This window comes from Acinonyx jubatus, chromosome C1 (assembly GCF_027475565.1).
Source record: "Acinonyx jubatus isolate Ajub_Pintada_27869175 chromosome C1, VMU_Ajub_asm_v1.0, whole genome shotgun sequence".
In the NCBI taxonomy this organism is placed as follows: domain Eukaryota; kingdom Metazoa; phylum Chordata; class Mammalia; order Carnivora; family Felidae; genus Acinonyx; species Acinonyx jubatus.
In genome coordinates, this window is record NC_069381.1 from 187,222,278 (window position 1) to 187,236,114 (window position 13,837).

The 13,837-nt window shown below is 39.9% G+C and overlaps 1 protein-coding gene and 1 pseudogene across 8 annotated transcripts in view; one reads left to right on the forward strand and one right to left on the reverse strand.

Moving 5' to 3' along the window:
* Positions 1–13,837, forward strand: part of PARD3B (par-3 family cell polarity regulator beta) — a 997,127-nt gene that overhangs the window by 58,069 nt on the left and 925,221 nt on the right. The window lies entirely within an intron of this gene.
* On the reverse strand, positions 6,852–7,434 carry LOC106976689 (anionic trypsin-like; annotated as a pseudogene).

Genomic DNA, 13,837 nt, shown 5'->3' on the forward strand with positions numbered 1-13,837 from the left:
GACTACTACGTGCCAATGAGAAAGAATGAAATAGGGCCTTTTGTAGCAATGTGGATGGAACTGGAGAGTGTTATGCTAAGTGAAATATGTCATACAGAGAAAGACAGATACCATACGTTTTCACTCTTATGTAGATCCTGAGAAACTTAACAGAAAACCATGGGGTAGGGGAAGGAAAAAAAAAAAAAAAGAGTTAGAGAGGAAGGGAGCCAAAACATAAGAGACTCTTAAAAACTGAGGACAACAACAACAAAAAAAAAACAAAAACAAAAAACTGAGAACTGACGGTTGATGGGGGGTGGGAGGGAGGGGAGGGTGGGTGATGTGTATTGAGGAGGGCACCTGTTGGGTTGAGCACTGGGTGTTGTATGGAAACCGATTTGACAATAAATTTCATATTTAAAAAAATGTGTATGTGTGCATATGTGTGTTCACATAATATATATGCATATATCACACATTTCAGCAGTATACCATTGTTGGATATTCAGGTTGTTAGATTTTTCACAGTGATGAACAGTGCTGTTGTGAACATCTGTCTCTCAAATTTTTTTGAATAACCTTCGTTATTTCCTTAGACTGATTCCTTAAATTGGAACTCCTGAATCAATAGATGTGTATGTTTGTGAAACTTTGGTACAGTCTTCCTACAGACTTTAGTAAGAAATCCGATGAGTTCTGATTACAACCATGCTTGCGGATGCACCTTTTTCACTTTTGTTAATATGAAGGGGTGAACATTTTGCCATTTAAGAAAGCAGTACTGGGGTACCTGGCTGGCCCACTCGGTAGAGCATGTGACTCTTGATCTCAAGGTTTGTGGGTTTGAGCCCCATGTTGGGTATAGACATTACTTAAAAAAAATCTTTGAAAAAAAAAACAGTACTAAGGAAGTTAATTTCTGCTGTGTGTGTTTTGCCTTTGGCTCTTGCTATTGATAGTTTGAAAGAAAAAAATGGACAATAGACACTTTTTGGGAGAACTCTTTCTATATTAAGGATTTTAATCCCTTGTCATTTGTGGTAAATATGCCTTGCAATTTTTCCCTCCTTTTCCCTTAAGTTCCTTCTCCCAATTCTCCCATTTGCTTCACTCGGTTGCCTGAATATAGACTTTTGTAGCTCTTTTGCCCTGTAGTTCTAGTATAGCTTAAGTGAACATTTACAAAATATCACTGCTAACACTATCCATAATATCTTAAAGCAAAAACATGTGGAGTATGGTACATTGTCTGATGAAGGGCATAGGGCAACTTTTAAATGAAATTTGTCTGTAGAGGAAATGTCTTTGTATTTTCTTTTTTGTCCTAGAACTGAAGTGATGAGTTTTCAGTCTTTAGTAGTAACACCCATTCATAGTTCATGCTTTTGTGATGTTGACCAGTACTTTATAGGTCTGCATCATTTTATTTGCAAAATGAATGATAGGGTATGTGAGACTCATAATATTAAGTGATTGTTTTATATAGACTCACTGAGCTAGATAGTTGAATCTTTTTGTCCAATTGTTTGGTTTAAAATAACATAAAAAAATAAGATTTTTTTTCCTGAATAATTCTGTTAATAACGAACTTGAAGTTTTTGTTTGTCCCCCCATAGGTAGACTAAGAGTGGAGTGGAGAGATTTCTTTCAAGGACTGATCTTTAAGCACATTTCCTGGATATAGACCTTAAGACCTTTATTTTATAATAATGGAGGTAAAATGTTTGATGCATTGAATCTTCTCATGCATATAACCTCGTTTTCTACTCCATTTATTTGATAATTGTTTCATCATTTCAAATTCAATTTGTAATAGCAATGAACACTCTTTAATATTTTTCTAATAAGGATTAGTTGGAGAGGTTAATATGGTCAGAAATTTAAAGAAGCTCAGAGTCATCTTAATGAGTGTCAGGTAATTAACCTACATGAATAGATTAAAGAAATCAAGCAGGCACGCTGATGGGTTTTCCTTTCAAGTTCAAATTTAGAACATCATCTGTGCAGTGGTTAGGTCTTACACATTAGACGGTGATTGCTATATTGTTTTTTAATATATAAAAAACTTAACAGTGAAACGTTATTAGAATTCCTCATCAAATTTGATTAATTGAAGAATGATTATGATATGTGATATGAATTTTGAATTCTTATATGTGAACGATTTTTTTTCAATAAATAGTCTCCTCCAGATGAATTCCTTTGCAAATCAGGAACCAGCGCTTTAATATAGAGATCTCCTCTTACAAGAATAAATCATAATGTAAAACTTAAGCAGCTCAGGACCTGCTTCATTTAGGTCTAAGAAACTTGCTGAAAATGATTGTCACTATTATCCTAGGGATGCTGTTTTTCAAATTGAGATGAAGAATTACCTATTTCTGCGGTCACCGTAGGATTAAAAGACAAGTTCTGGAAGTGATCCTGAGTGGTTCCAAGGCAAGACTTCATCTAAATTATTCACATGGATGACATGTATCTTCTTAAGGAATTTTAGAAATTTATGGATGATTTGTCCTTTGTTTAGCTAATTACAATTGAGTTGATCTAAGCTATTTGTCTTTCTGGCCCTACTAGAGGTGGTATACAGTTAGTTGCTACCTTTTTTTTTTTTCTTTCTTTTTTTTTAATACGGCAATTCTAGGTCAGGGAGAAGCTCAAACCGGAGATCATTTGTTTTGATCCCCTCTTTGAGGGTGAGTTATTTCTGGTCTTAAGCAAATAGCACCGCCTTGGTACGAAATCTGGATTTGTTCTTCAGCTCTGCCGCCTGCCGTTTACTCCTTCAGCCTTACAGTTCTGTTTTGTACAAGGGGGACACAAATTTTGTCATGTGGACAGAATGAATGAGATCTTGCTTGTGGAAACATTTTGTAAATCTGCTAAGTAATGCAAAGGTCAGATGTTTCATTGTTAACTTCGTAGGACAAGCTTTTCCTGTCCGTCTTAGGTATGCCCCTCCAAGCTGAATATACTCACTTTATCTTGACTTAGTTTGCAATCTCCTGTTCTACTCCCTGTCTACAAACCCTGCCTAAGAATTTCCTTAAATAGTAGCAGAAAGAAACTGCGAGAATCTGGTAATGAGTTCCAAGGAAGGTGGAATGTTAGAATTAGTTGTATACACACCATTTCTGACTTGTGAATGGTAAAAATGTCAGTGGAGGTCATAATGTTGGATTTTAATCTGCACTTTGTGGCCTGGTTGTTTCTCATTGGCACAGACTTTAGGGCCAACTCTCACCACTATGTAGCCAACTATTCAAAAGGGAGACCAAGTGAAATCAATCCTTTTTGGGCTCTTGTGTGAACATCTCTGTGCTGAGAGTTGGTGTGAGCAGGTGAGATACAAAGATTAAAAAAACAACAACCCAGAAATCTTTAAACTTCTTACTCTGGTTAGAAGATGGCATATCACATGAAAGTTAGAAGTTGAAAAAGCATCTCTCAACCACTCCTTTGGTGATTTGGATTTTATTTTCTGTTTCCCCAGCTATATTGGGAATGGTAAAGAGCTATCTTTATAACACTTTGTATTGCCATGTTGACCAATGCTGTGGTTTACTCTTAGCAGATGCTCAGTAAATATTTTGAATCAAGCTATAGAGCCAGGATAGTTATAAATCCCTCTCTACTTATGAGAATAACAGTTAAGAGGACATTTATTACTGATGCTAGGTTAATAGCATCCTCCGAAACTCTAAGGAGAGCGTATTTAGTTCTCTAAATTATATAGCTCTGTGCTCACTTATTTATCTTTGAAAGTGGTCAATAAAGAGCTTCTTGCTCAGCACAGGAACAAGGAAGTGCAGCAGAAAAGTCTTTAAAGTCAGAAAAGTTGAAAATACTGAGTCCTTATCACATAACCTGAGGCATTTGAGTTAATTTCCTCTTACGCCTTTATAACTCCTATTTTATTAAATGTGCTGTCTGTCAACCTCTGAGAGTTTTCTTGATTTTTCTGGATCTGGCTGTCTAATGGCACATTTTGTTTTAGAAATACAGTGTTTTAGCTGTGGTTGAAATAATTTGTGGGTCTCGATTAATTTACCAGTATTACTTCAGAAATCCTCCTAAAACGAATTTCGGTGGTTATTGTTTGTTAATTTCTCTGCTGGGGCACATTAAGCCTGAGAAGTAAAGCGATCTGCAAAGTCTGTGTGAACTGTTTGGATCCCTAAGGACCATCAAGAACAGATAATGAAAACACTGAAAATTTCTCCTCCTAACGTCAGTGTTTTTCTTTAAAGCAGGCCACAAGGCATTTTTCATTGTCCTAATAACCATCTGTTATAAAAATGTAGAACCTTAATGCCTGGTAAGTACATCTTGCTAATTCTGCCTTATAAACTACGCTGATTCACTCCTCACACCAGTGCTTTTGGCTAATTCCAAAGGGGACTCGGCACACCCAAGAATGTGAAGAATGCAGTGCAAAATCCAACAGGAGTGTTGGAAAAACACTTCCGCCCTTGAGTTGCACTCCGTGTTGGTGTGAAAGAGCTTTGTTCATTTTCTGCCTTAGTTTCCCCTTCAGAAAACAGTGACACGCCTTTCCAGGGGAGTTCACCTGGGCACAGACTGGAATGATTTTGTCAGGTTCAGGCAGCCCTCTTTGGGGTAAATCCTGGGGAGATTTCCTTTCGCCTGATCTGCTACCACCTGGCACATAGTAGGTATGTTTGCTGGATGAGTAATCAATATTTATTGAAGACTGTTTGGTTATTTCCACTTACACGTAATAGCACCGGCTGACGAGGGTGACACGATTGCGTTTGTCATTACTGACCTCATTTTCTAATCTCTGAATATTAACAGTGTTGAGACAGAGCATTTGTTTTATAGAAAAAGGTGTATTCTTTGTGCCTTTGACATCCTGAGTGCTTTTCCTCACCACCGAGAATTGGACAAGGATAATGCTTTGTTACAAAAGGGGCGGAGGTCATTTCGATATCTTGTATTTAGCTCTATTAGTATTCTTTAGATTTTACTCCGGAATTCTTCATATCAGAAAAAAAAAAGTTTTAATATCAGCACAAGAAGAAGATACAATCTATGTGGTGGTGAGTGCCCAGTGCAAATACTAAAGTTCTTTAAAATGAAATTTTCCCTTTAAAAGCTGTTTAACATCCAGTCTTTCCAATAGAGATGTTGAAAGCAGAAATATACGTCTGCTCCTCCAACTCCTGTTTTCACTCTTTCCTGAAACATGCTGAGAAACTGAAAACATTTACTTCATATATTTAAAAAATGTTTGACTGAAGTGATATACACACGAAAGTCATTTTAGATTTCTTGGGAGGAGAAATTGCCCTTCTTTCTGATGTTATCTTTTACTCAGGTGGTACCTGGAGGTTATCTCTGGAGTTTGGGGCAATCAAGCCAGACCTAGGAAGGCTTTTGTTTTTATACTTTCTTTGCTTGTAAAGCAATAACGTATTCATGGTTAACTGTGAACCAGAGGCTCTTAGTATTAGAATACTGGCTGCGTATTAGAATCACCTAAACACTGCTCCCAGTAATTGCTTTGGGCTGGGGCTCAGTATTTGGCCGATTTAAAAGCTTCCAAGATGCTTCATACTGCAGCCTGGGCAGAGGATGGCAGTGGAGTGAGCCAGGGCAGATGGGTAACGATGGAAGTTTTCATGTAGCACTCATTTTGTGGTGAACCAGCCTTTTTGGCTCCATTTTTGTTGTGTAGATGGTTTTGATTCTAATCTCCAACCTTAGTCTAAGAAGCACTTGGGGTAGTGGAACTTGCTAAGAATACCAGTCCTTGGGGCCAGTGCACAGATTCTAACTCAGGGAAGTGAGGGGTTGAGCACACCAGCCAGTGATTTTAATAGAGATGGTTGAATTTCAGGGTTCCTTTAATCAATGCCATGTTCCAGTGACCTAGTCCAGTGTTAAGAAATCATTCTAAAACACACGGTCTTAACATACCGACATCATTGTACCTCGTGGGCTTATGGGTAGGATATTTGCTATAGTTTGGCTAGGGGAATGCTTCTGTTCCATGCAGTGTCGGCTGGGGTCACTTGGTGATATTCACCTGGTGGCCGGTCTGCAGGGTCCAAGATGGCTGGATTCACATGCCTGGCACCCAGGCATAGAGAGCTGGAAGGCTGGGCCCAGCTGTGCCCTCTGCATGTACTGTTGGGGCTTTCTGACAAAGCCTCTTAGCTGGGCATTTGTGCTTACAAGGTGACTCAGGGTTCCTAGCATTTGCAAGAGAGCCAGGAAGGAGCTTCAGGGTTTCTCAGGACGTAGGGTCATTTCTGCCACAATCTATGGGGTCAGGCGAGTCTGTAAGAAAGCCTAAATTTAATGAGAGGGGAATTAGACTCTCTCAGCAAGAGGAATATCTAGGAACTTGAAGCCAGCTGTATCACCCCCCCACATAAATAGGCAAAAGTCATGTTGTTCTGACCCTATACAACTTTCTGAGTTACTGATTCATAGTTACTAGTCCCTGTCTTCATACAGGGGCGTAATGTCTTTTACCTGGTTAGTTTTGGTGATTTCTAAAAGGTATCTCTACCTGCATAGCAGTGTTCTTTGATTCATCGTATGTGTGACACAACTAATCTTTCTGAAACATGATACTAATCGTGGGACTCCCTTTCCTTGAAGTGTAAATGGGTCTCCTCACCTCTTAGTCTAAGGTCGGTGGCAGGAAATGTAGTGTGGTGGTTAATATCACAGACCCTGTCCGAGTTCAAGTCCTGATTCTGATATTTACTCACTTTGTGACTTTGGGCAGTGTACTGTACCTGCATGTTGCTGTATTTTTTGTTTGTTTGTTTTGTTTTTTGTTTTGTTAACAGGCTCACTTTATTAGCATAGTGATGGTAGAGGGAATTGGGGTTTTAGCTGTTGGCAGCTATGGTCTCCTTAGTCCAGTCTACAAAAATCACACACCTTGGTGTAGACTCCCGGCTTCTTCTTCTGGGTGCATCCATAGTCCCAGAAGACAATTTCCTGGAGCTCACCATTGCAGACCACAGGGCCACCAGAGTCACCCTGGCAGGAGTCCTTGCCTCTCGTGAGGAAGCCAGCGCAAACCATGTTCTTCATGATCTGCCCAGGGTAGGAGGCTTCCCCCTGGGCCTGACTCAGCAGTGTGGCGTCCAGGCACTGCAGCAGGTCGGGGTAGTTGGTTCCAGAGCCCAGGTGTTGCCCTAGCCAGAGAGAAGGCATTGGGTGCCAGTGGCTACACAGGTGGAGGTATGGAGGACACCCAGGTAGTGAGGGCTGCAGGAGAGAAGAGCTTGACGAGCATCATGTCATTGTCTAGGGTCCAGCTGCTATCATCGGGGTGGCTGAGTTGATGAACTTGCTCATCCCCCTCTAGGACATTGATGTTGTGTTCCCGAGAGCCTCACTTGGATGCAAGACTCATAGCAGTGAGCCACGGATACCAGCCTCTTACAATTTCCCTTTTACAGATGAAACAAGTAGCTCAGCAGGTGATTGTGACAATCCAATGAGTAATATACGTAATGCCCTAAAATGTGTTGGGACAAAATGGTTTTTATTATTGTTGCTATTAACATTTTTAGGGTGAGGCATTCAAGGCCTGTCATGCTCTATTGCACCTTATATTTCCAACCTTATTTCCTATGACTATTCCTGCAATCCGTGCTGCCCCCTCACTCAGCTATCTCCTGTCCTGTCTTCCTTTCTTCCTTTCTTCCTGTCTTCCTGTGTTTTCCTTGCTGACTGCTGCTCATGCTATCATCTGTCAATGGAAAGCTGACTTCTCTCCCCCCTCTTCTTTAGAAAGGGGTTTCACTCCAAGGCTTTAGACGGTTTTCAATCAATGGAAACTAGAATTTTATACTTCATTCCATGACCCAAGCACGGTTATGTTTGGTCTCTCTGATTCTCATATACATTTAATGCAATACTACTTTCTACCCTGCCTGACTTCTGCATTTGAGTTTCCCACAAGTGTAGCACAGTACTGTGCCTTACATATTGGGGTTTAAAATTTAGTATGGCATCAGAAAAGTTCAGGCTATGCTGCCGTAACAAATATGAAAATCTCTGGCTTAGAGTAATCAGCTTATTTCTCGGTCATGCTGTCAGCCCCTGGTGGGTCATAGGAGATCTCATTTTATCATCTGGGGCCCCACATGGAGGCTCCATCTTACAATATGTTTCCATGATTATAGAAAATCAAGGAAAATGTAAATTGATGCACTGGCTCTTAAAGCTTCTGCACAGAGAGACGCATATTACTTATGCTCAAATTTCTTTGGCCAGTTACATGTCAAACCTGAATTCGAATGGGTGGTGAAGTATGATTCTTCCACGTTCTCAGAATAAGAGAATCAACAACCTATGAACCAGCTCCAGCGGCCACAGTTGACTCCCTAGTTTTATTACCTATTTCTGTAAGATGCTGCTAGGTTAATAGAACCAAGTTGCTATGAAAGCTTCACCTGTGTGCACCTCAGTGTCATATACCATTCAATTCAGGTGAGTCCATGGGCAGTCTTTCGGATCCCCTTTGGATGCTGCTCTAAAGAAAACAAAAATCATTCAGTAGCTGTTATGTTGTGTTTATGGTTTTTCTTAGAAATATTAAAGCCTCAAACATTCTTTTTCATATATTTCTTTAAAATTTTTTTAAAGTTTATTTCTTTTGAGAGGGAGAAAGCAAGAGCAGGAGCAGGGAAGAGGCAGAAAGAGGGAAAGAGAATCCTGAACAGGCTCAACGCTGTCAGCACAGAGCCAGGTATGGGACTAGAACCCACCAACCATGAGATCATGACCTGAGCCAAAATCAAGAGTTGGATGCTTAACCCTCTGAGCCACACAAGCACCCCTATGTGTTTCTCTTAAAACCCCCAAACCTTTCTTTCCCCTTGTAAGAGTGCTGACAACGCTGACTCCATCTTTGGTCTTCCATCTTGTTCCTATTTGTCTAATGACCTCCCTCAGGGCTATGTGTTCAGGTTCCATGGAGGTTAAATGTATGCTCCGACTGGAATGTGGAAGGCTAGTTCTGATCTCTAAAGTGGCACACAGAAGACTCCAGAAATTAGTAGAGATGGCTGGTACACAGAAGCTCCCACCTTACATAACTGGTAGAGATGGCTGCCTCTCTGAAGGCCCTCACTTCACATTAACTAGTAGAGATCCTCTGGTACACAGATGGTGTCAATTTAGATGGCTACCTGTTGACCTTACCACAGTGCCCCTCGCCCTATACAATCTGTGGGCTAAGGTCCAGACGTGGAGAGTAAGGGTGGATAATAGCTGTGTGCTGCCTGGGTCATTTGTCTGCCAGATTTCCACACACCCCCTCGCTCCATTAGTAAGTTACCCTGAATTAAGCTCCGTATGGAGTGGTTTGCTTCGTTTTGGGTCCAAAGTGCCTTCTAACCTTGGAGGATACTTGACTCACCCTCCTTTACCTTCTGACACCCCTACCCTTTGATTATTGCTTTGAAGTAAAAACTGGTTAGCAAGACACAGGTGCTAACTTTAGTGTGCTAGAACTACTGCTAGGTGACTGTAAAATCGGCTCCTGGGCACAGTCACTTATTTTGGGGGTTTACCAAATTGAGCTTGTTGAGTAAGGTGATAATGATCTTAGCAAGTTGGAAAGATAGTCCATAAACAAGATGTTCAGTAGCTCAAATTTAAGATAGTAACCAAAAGGAAACTATAGAAGATGCTGACAACCACATATATGAAAGATTACATTTATTAAATGCAACAATTGGAAGTTTTTTGTTTCTATAATGTAATCCTCAAGAAGGCCCTCCATAGAACTTTGCTTTGATTAGTTCTAAGAAGTACAGACTCCAGGGAAGCCCTTAGAGGTTAGGGGATTACTGTAGAGGTAAGGATGGCAAGTAGAGGAACCAGGTCATGACTGACTGGTTGAATAGACCAGCACAGTAGGGCTTCCATTAACATTTTAAGTTGGCAGCATTCTTCTTTAAAAAAAATTTTTTTTGTTTTAAATAAGAGCATTTTTTTTGTTTTGTTTTAAATAATAAGATGAAAGGGGCAGAGAGAGAGAAAATCATGAGCAGTCTCCAGGCTCACTGTAGAGCTGGACATGGGCTCCATCCCATGAGCCTGGGATCATGACCTGAGCTGAAATCAAGAGTTGGGTGCTCAACTAACTGAGCCACCCAGGCACCCCATTGGCAACATTCTTATAAGGACTTCATTTATAAGGACCAGAAATCGTTGCTTGTGTGTCTACTTGTCCTTTTGTGAATGATGTGGAAAAAGTAGGCTATGAAAGGGCAGAAAATTATGAAATGAATACAGTGGCAACAAAGGATTTGAGAACAAAGCAGATGAAGGGTGTGGGAGGGGCTACACCTGTGAAGGTACTCAGCTGTTTTAAATCCCCAGAGAAGGGTGTAGTCTCAGGTTCCTGGTTCCTGTAAGGGACCTTCCTGGGAGGGAATTAACTCTTAATTGCTTAGTGTTACATTCCTTAGGAGTTGTTGGGTAGCCAAATCCGATGACAGAAGAATGTATTAATGGAAACTATGACCTATTTCTTTTTAAAAAAGTTTTGAGAGTGAGAGCAAGCAGGGGCAGAGAGAGATAACAAAAACTAAAGGAATTCATGACCACTAAACTAGCTCTGTGGGAGATCCTCATGGGGACTCTGTGGATAGAAGGCAACAAAGACTCCAAAGGACCAGAGACGTCACTCCAAACATGAAACCTATGGATAACACAATAACACTAAATCTATATCTTTCAGTAATCACTCTGAATGTAAATGGACTAAATGCCCCAATCGAAAGACATAGGGTATCAGAATGGATAAAAAACCAAGATCCATATATATGCTGTTTTCAGGAGAGTCATTTTAGACCTGAGGACATATGCAGATTGAAGGTGAGGGGATGGAGAACCATCTATCATGCTACTGGAAGTCAAAAGAAATATGGAGTAGCCATACTTAAAAACTAGACTTTAAAGACTGTAACAAGTGATGAAGAAGAGCATTATATCATAATTAAGGGGTCTATCCATCAAGAAGAGCTAACAGTTGTAATTGTGCCCCCAACTTAAAAGAATCCAAATATATAAATCAATCATAAGCATAAGCAAACTTATAGATAATAATATTGTAATTGTAGGTGACTTGAACACTCCACTTATAGCATGGACAGATCATCTAAGCAGAAAATCAATAAAGAAACAATGGCCTTGAATGATACACTGAATCAGATGGACTTGATGGATTTATTCAAAACTTTTCTTTCCAAAGCAGCAGAATACACATTCTTCTCGAGTGCACATGGAACAGTCTCCAAAATAGATCACATATTGGGTCACAAAACACCTTTCAACAAATATAAAAGGATTGAGATCATACCATGAATATTTTCAGATCACAGTGCTATAAAACTTGAAATCAACCACAAGAAAGAACTTGGAAAGCCTCCAAATGCATGGAGGTTAAAGAACACCCTAATAATGAATGGGTCAACCAAGAAATTAAAGAAGAAATTTAAAAATATATGGAAGCAAATGAAAATGAAAACATGACCGTCTAAACCCTTTGGGATGCAGCACAGGCAGTCCTAAGAGGAAAATACATTGCAATCCAGGCCTGTCTCAAGAAGCAACAAAATTCTAAAAACAGAATCTAAGCTTACACCTCAAGGAATAGAAACAAAGCAGCAAAGAAACCCCAAAGTCAGCAGAAGAGAAATAAGATTAGACCATAAACAAGCAATACAGAATCCAAAAAACTAGTAGAACAGATCAATGAATATAAGAGCTGGTTTTTTTTGAAAGAATAAACAAAATCGATAAACCTGTAGCCAGACTTCTCAAAAATAAAAGCGAGAGTACCCAAATAGATAAAATCACAAATGAAAGAGGAGAGATCACAACCACCACCACAGAAATACAATTATTAGAGAATACTATGAAAAATTATATGCCAACAAACTGGACAACCTGGAAGAAATGGACAAATTCCTGGACACCCACACACACTACCAAAACTGAAAAGGAAAGAAATAGAAAATTTGAACAGACCCATAACCAGGGAAGATACTGAATTGGTTACCAAGAATCTCCCAATAAATAAGAGTCCTGGGCCAGATGGCTTCCCAGGGGAATTCTACCAGACATTTAAAGCAGAGTTAATACCTATTCTTCTCAAGCTGTCCCAAAGAATAGAAACATCTCCAAAGGCAAGGAAAATAAAAGCAAACTATTGGGAACTCATCAAGATAAAAAGCTTCTGCACTGCAAAGTGTCAATCAACAAAACTAAATGGCAGCCAATGGAATGGCAGAAGATATTTGCAAATGACATGTCAGATAAAGGTTAGCATCCAAAATCTATTAAGAACTTACCAAACTCAATGCCTGAAAAACAAATAATCCCGTGAAGATATGGGCAGAAGATATGAATAGATACCTTTCCAAGAAGACTTCCAGGTGGCTTACAGATAAGTGAAAAGATGCTCAACATTGCTCATCATCAGGGGAAATACAAATCAAAACCACATTGAGATACACCTTATACCTGTCAGAGTGGCTACAATTAACAACGGAGGAAACAACAGATATTGGCGAGGATGTGGAGAAACGGGAACCCTCTTGCACTGTTGGTGGGAATGCAAACTGGTGCAGCCATTCTGGAAAACAGTGTGGAGGTTCCTCAAAACACTAAAAATAGAATTACCCTATGACCCAGCAATAGCACTGCTAGGAACTTATCCAGAGGATACAGGACTGCTGACTCATAGGGGCATTTGTACCCCAATGTTTATAACAGTGCTTTCAACAGTAGCCAAATTATGGAAAGAGCCCAAATATCCATTAACCGATGAATGGGTAAAGAAGATGTGGTTTATATATACAATGTAATACTACTTGGCAATGAAAAAGAATGAAATGTTGCCATTTGCAACAATGTGGATAGAACTGGAGAGTGTTATGCTAAGTAAAATAAGTCAGAGAAAGACATATCCTATGTTCTCACTCATACGTGGAATTTGAGAAACTTAATAGAAGACCATGGGGAAGGGAAGGAAAAAAAAATAGTTATAAACTGAGAGGGAGGCCAACCATAAGAGACTCTTAAATACAGAGAACAAACTGAGGGTTGATGTGGGGGTAAGGGAGAGGGGAAAATGTGTGATGGCTGTTGAGGAGGGCACTTGTTGGGATGAGCACTGGGTGTTTTATGTAAGTGATGAATCATCCCGAAGCCAAGAGCACACTGTATACAGTGTATGTTAGCTAACTTGACAATAAATTATATTTAAAAAAAGTTTTATTTATATTTTGAGAGAAAGCAAGAGCAAGAAGGGGAGGGGCAGAGAGAGAGAGAGGGGGGGAGAGAGAGAATCCCAAGCAGGCTCCGTGTAAGGCTCAAACTCACGAACTGCGAGATTGTGCTCTGAGCCAAAATCAAGGGTTGGAGGCTTTACTGACCAAGCCACCCAGGTGCCCCTAAACTGTGATCTGTTAATGTAGATTTTCATCATGTGAAAGCCATGGTATTTTTTTTTAAGACTTGACAATCCAGAAAGTAAAACCCTCTATGCAGAAAGATGCACCTGTGAGTGCCATATCGTGCTTCATTTCGGGGGTGTGTAATGGGACTCTCAGTTTAGAATCCTGGCAGAACCAGCAAGGGGAGGTTTTTAAACTAGTTTGTATGCCCAGCAGTCATCTACTTCAGAAATATCTGGTGGTAAAAAGTGGATGTGTTGGTGGTTTTAGACAGGCAATAAGGGGGAATTTGTTTGTTTTTAATTTTAGGCATTTTAAACAGCACATGCTTGTGTATTTTAAAAATATTTGCTTTAATGCAACGCTAAATATTGTAGGGGGCAAGGAAA